Source organism: Gopherus flavomarginatus, unplaced genomic scaffold (assembly GCF_025201925.1).
Source record: "Gopherus flavomarginatus isolate rGopFla2 unplaced genomic scaffold, rGopFla2.mat.asm mat_scaffold_50_arrow_ctg1, whole genome shotgun sequence".
Taxonomy (NCBI): Eukaryota; Metazoa; Chordata; order Testudines; family Testudinidae; genus Gopherus; species Gopherus flavomarginatus.
This window is the reverse complement of record NW_026115107.1, coordinates 164,694-169,849: the sequence shown is the minus strand read 5'-3', so window position 1 is coordinate 169,849 and position 5,156 is coordinate 164,694. Positions and strand designations below refer to the sequence as shown.

Genomic DNA, 5,156 nt, shown 5'->3' with positions numbered 1-5,156 from the left:
AATCAGAACTTTTCCAGTAACACCACACATGATGCATCTTCTACAAAATAGATCATAATTATGTCCTAATCATATTATAATCATACCACTATGATGAATATGAGGGTGTAGTGTCAGATAGGTCCTAATTTCAAGGCACAGGAGTTGGGAATGGAACTTCCCCTCTTTGTGGAACAGGAAATAACCCTCCAGCCAGGGCTGGGACAACTTCCCAGACTCTCAGCGATGGAGCCTGAATCTACTGACATTTCATTAATTACCACCAACCCCAATCTTTGTGGCAACTGTAAACTTTATCAGTGATGATTTTGTACTCTCTTCTAAGTCATGGATAAGAATGTTAAATAGCACAGGGCCAAGAACCAATCCCTGCAGGAACCTGCTAGAAAGAAATCCACTCGATCATGGTTCCCCATTTACTATCAGAGTTTTTAATCTATTTAATGTATGCCGTGTTTATTTTGTATCATTCTAGTTTTTTTTAGTAAAAATATTGTGCTAATCAAGTCATATCCCTTACGGAAGTTTAGGTATATTACATCAATACTATTAGCTGCAACCAAACTTTTGATCTCATCCAATAAGGATATCCCGTTAGTTTGATAGGCTCTATTTTCTCTAAACCTTTGTTAATGGGCACTACAATTCTGACCTTCTAACTTCTATTCTTTATGATTGACTTCCCCTTTCTTCCATATATTTTATTTGGAGAGTGCTTGGATTCCTACCAGGGAGCCACTATCAGGGTCCAGAGACAGCCCCATCTCCTATATTAAGCTCTGGCTAGTAGCTATGTGATAAATGTGAAGACCCTGCTTCTGTCTGTCAGATGGGAGACACAAAGGTTCTCTCTTTCTACCCTCTGATGCCTCCTGGCTGCTGTAAGCATGGTGGGGTGGGACTCGGTTAACATATGCCTCCCGGAGCTTCCATTTCCCTGGTGCTGCTGTTCCGTGAATAGTGGGGTTGTGAGTGGGTCAGCAGGTACTGAGTATTGGACTCCTGCTCTTTCAGGGGCCGGTGACCTTGGAGGAGGTGGCTGTGTATTTCTCCAGGGAAGAGGGGACTCTGCTGGACCCCACTCAGAGAGCCCTCTACAGAGATGTCATGCAGGGGAACTATGAGACGATGGTCTTGCTGGGTAAGGATTCCTGTCCCTTCTGTTCTTGGAAGGGGAAATGAAGAGTGAAGGTTCATGCCACCCCCACAATGCCATCTGTACCCTGTCCTGTTTCAGCATCACCCCAATAGGCCAGTAACATACATACTACCAGAGACCCTCCTCTGCTGCAGAACACTTTGGGAACAGAGCACAGGAGCAGCATCACACAATGTCAAATATCTCCTCTTTACTCAAGTAAAACTGGGGTTAGGTCCAGCATAATGAACAGAAGCTTCCTACCCCCAGCCTTCTCTCAAACCCTGAGCCTTCTCTACCCAAACCAGAATGTGCTTGGGGTGTAACAAGCAGGCGGCTGGAGTCAGAGCTGCCAGTCCAGGGTTACTTATCATACAGACACTCAGTGCGTCCTTTAACGCTGGCTGGGAGTATCCAGACAGGGGAGCTCCAGCAGCAGAACACTGAATCTCACCCAGGATTACAGATGACACAACTCCTCGCCGATCTGGATTGCACCCCAGCATGTGAAAATGGCCTAGGTTGGTAGTGACATTTCTTGAGACATGGAGAGTCTTGCTCCCATATCACCAGGTGTAATAAAAATAACAGGAAAGGCCAAATATGGAAAACTGATTGTTCAGCTTGCTTTTGACCTGCATCATATTTTGCAGTATATTCCAAATAAGGAAATTAACGTGCAACGTATGTGTCATTGTTTGTGGTTTTAAGCTGTAAAAGGCTTGTGTGATTTTTAGCTCAGGAACAGTATTCCAATAGCTGTCGCCCCCTGCGTGCTTGTAACCAAGAAAAGAGCCTCAGGCTGAGCTGATTCAAATATTAATCCTGTGGTCGTTTTCCACAACAGCCTCAATAGGTCCCTGTGATGGAATGTAAGGCTACATCTAGACTACCCACTGTATCGGCGGGTTAAAATCGATTGCTCGGGGATCTATATATGGCGTCTCATCTAGACACCATATATCGATCCCCGAACGCGCTTATATCAATTCCAGAACAACACCAACCCCAACAGAGTTGCTGATTTGACAGGGGGAGCCGCGGACATCGATCCCGCTCGGTGAGGATGGGTGAGTAATCCGATCTTAGATATTCGACTTCAGTTACGTTATTCACGTAGCTGAATTTGCGTATCTAAGATCGATTTCCCCCCGTAGTGTAGACCAGCCCTTAATATCTTCACACCTTCCCCCTGCAGGAGAATGACTGTTTGACCAGCTGTTTGCCTTGCTGTCTCTGAGGAACTGGTCTGTGGGTGTTCCCCAGAACTGTAACTTTTTCAGTAATATCATACTGTAAAATCTCACAATTTTACATACAGTGTTACTACACATTTTAACAGGAGGATAATATTCAGTAGGTTATGCGTTTTCTAATGATACCTCACAAGCCATTTTCCACTAGCAGGGTCTTCTCTGTTCACAGAATTTCTGATAGTTTGATGTCTGCTGGCACTGGATATCACTATTTTGGCATCTCTCTCTCTGTCTCAGTGAGCACCCGCTGTGGTTGTTGAAAGTCTGTGATGGGATCTTTGGGATGCAACTGAACAGTGGGACCCCTGAGCCCTTTGTCCCACCACCTGGGCTCCCTCTCACACATGTGATGCTGAGACAAGCTGTGAATCTCTGGCAGATATTGCACTTACACAGACATCCGTAGGTAGGGACACAGCCAACTGAATTACATGAATGCTTCTGCAGTCACTCATAACACTAATGATAGAAAGTCGCCCCCCCTACAGCTCTGCAGCCTTGCACCCCTGGATCATACCATCTTGCCTTAATCAGAAGCCTGATCAGTGTGAGTTTATTACACAGGGTCCACCCCTCCCTCACTGTGAATAGTACATGAACCAGCCTTGTAATGGAGCTGAGATTTCCCAAGAACTTCAAGCAAAATACACCAGTTTAAGTAGAGCATAAAGCAGATTTATTAACTACAGAAAGATGGAGTTTTAAGGATTATAAGTGGTAGGAATAAAAGATCAAAGTAAATTACCATGGAAATTAAAGATAAATTCACAATCTAAACTTTACACCTTATTACACTAGGGCGTAGTTCAGTTATGCACACAGGAAGGCTTAATGCTCGAGCTGCTGCACATGCTGGGCAGGCTTAAGGTCGGGCTCCCCATGGCAGGAGAGAAGAAGACTCGGCCCCTGGAGGGGCAGGCTGGGGCTTCCTGGATCCCATTTGCTCACAGCCAGCGCCCTGCCCCCACTCCCAAGTCATCCATGGCGCCCCCAAGTCGGCCAGAATGGAGCAGCAGTTTTCACTGCACTATGTCCACTTATGGCTTACAGGCAACTCCCAGACTCACCACAGTCCACCATCTCGGCCAGAACGGAGCCCACTCAGCCTCACCATTGCTGCTTTTCCTTCCCCCCAGAACCCCGCTTCTCCTGGGCTGCAAGTAGCCATCCCTGGGATGCCAACAGGCAGCCACAGGGGTCTGTCTCTCGGCAGCCAACCGCACCTCCATGGGTTCAGCCCTCAGAAGGGCAGGTGGGGGTTTCCTGGATCCCAGTTGCTCACAGCCAGCCCAGCCTCCACCTCTAAAACCATCAGTCATGCCCCCAGGTTGGCCATAAAGGAGCCGTCATTCTCCACTTGGACTCAGCTTTGCTTGTTTTCCTTTCACCCAGAACCTCCCTTCTTCTCCTGGGCTGCAAGTAGCCACACCTGGGAAGCCAAGAGGCAGGCACAGGATTCTACCTCCCAGCAGCCAACCACACCTCCCCAGGCTTTGCAGAATGAAGGGTGGTGCTCTACTAACCCCACTTAGCCGCACAGCTTTTTCCCTGCCTTCCTCAGCTCAACTTTCCTCTATTGCCCCATTCCTGCCTCACTTCCTCCTTTGGCCAGTCACGCAAAGGAGCCCAGCAGGAAGTGAGAGCCTCTATAGGCCAACCTCCAACAGCAGAGGTGGCCAAGCCACAAGCCTCCAAATGGTGACTGGCCTAACTACTCTAGGTTCTCCAGCCTGACACCAAGGTGCTTTCTCCACTGCTGTCAGCATCCTCTGTCATGCAGGGGTTGGAGTTATCCCAGGGACAGGCCAATAGGAGGAGTGCCCTTTCTGAATAACAAGGGGATCTGGGAAAAGGAAGCCAGCCTGTTTCTGCCTGGTTTTGAACCAAGGACCTTTTGCGTGTTAGGCAAATGTGATAACCACTACACTACAGAAACTCCACCTACTGGGTTGTTGCTCACTCTGGCACAGACTGATGGACAAATCTAGAGAATGTGGTGGTAGCCCCTCGATAGGTCAGCTGGCAGGGCAGAGGACTGGAGCCAGCACTCAGGAAGTCGTCCTTACCTCGCCCATGTGACTCCAGCTTGAGGGAGAGCTTCTTTTTCTTCTCCTTGCTGACAAAGAGCAAGAGGAGAATGAAAGGTCAGGTGGGCCAACTCGGTGCAGAAGCCCATGCTGTCTTTTCCTGCTGCATAGCCTGAAATGAGGGACTCGTGGCAGTTAAAGGAACTGCTGCACTCTCAGAAAACATCCTGCCCGTGCATAAAGGAGGATAGAAGAGCCTGTTAGTCTAGCACGCTCCCAGCTGAACTGTTTCAGCAGCTGCTAGGTTTCTTTTTGGCCTGTTACTTTTCTGTCTGGGATGTTGTTGTCAGCTGTGGCACAGAAGAAGGACGTCATTGCGAGCTGCCCATAAAGATAAGATTAACTTTTGCCTTCCTTGCTCGGCTTTACTTGCTTCCTCACCCTATTCCTGCCTTAGTTCCTGTGTTACCTGAAGGCAACGGGGGCCCAGCAGTACGAAGAGGAAGTTAGACAGCTAGACCCTGGTGGCAAAAGTTCTACCACCGCTTGCCACCCCACTCTCTTCTCCCAGCTTCACATATTGACCGCCAGGGACTTGGTGCCCAGCAGCGCAACGGAAGGCAGTGGACAGAGCCACCCTCGCCTTGAAGCTCTGGCTCATTCAGCCGTATCTTCAGTCGCTGATGGCCAATGAGAGACCAACAGCGCTTGCCATTTTAGCACTTGAAAATGTCA

General features: G+C 48.4%; 1 non-coding gene across 1 annotated transcript; it reads right to left on the bottom strand.

Moving 5' to 3' along the window:
- Positions 1-4,257: 4,257 nt before the first annotated feature.
- On the bottom strand, positions 4,258-4,330 carry TRNAV-AAC (transfer RNA valine (anticodon AAC)). Its single transcript has one exon. It is a non-coding gene; the product is annotated as a tRNA-Val (tRNA).
- Positions 4,331-5,156: the final 826 nt, after the last annotated feature.